Genomic DNA, 264 nt, shown 5'->3' on the forward strand with positions numbered 1-264 from the left:
GTAAAAGGATTCTGTATACTGCAATATATTTAGTTACAATTTCACTCCAACACTTGATTAAATCTAAACAGTCTACAGTGGTACTAAATGATTTGTAGTGTATGTCTAAATAAAAGGAACGAATGCATGGAAATAAAATGGTATCAAATTGCTTCTCAGAGGCCAGATATTGAACTACTATCCATTCGGCCTCCACAGACAAATGGTGAGCTGTCAAATTCCATTTAGTGCATTCAAACCTCCCCCCCCCCAAAAGGCACTGTA

This window comes from Etheostoma cragini, chromosome 13 (assembly GCF_013103735.1).
Source record: "Etheostoma cragini isolate CJK2018 chromosome 13, CSU_Ecrag_1.0, whole genome shotgun sequence".
Lineage (NCBI taxonomy): Eukaryota > Metazoa > Chordata > Actinopteri > Perciformes > Percidae > Etheostoma > Etheostoma cragini.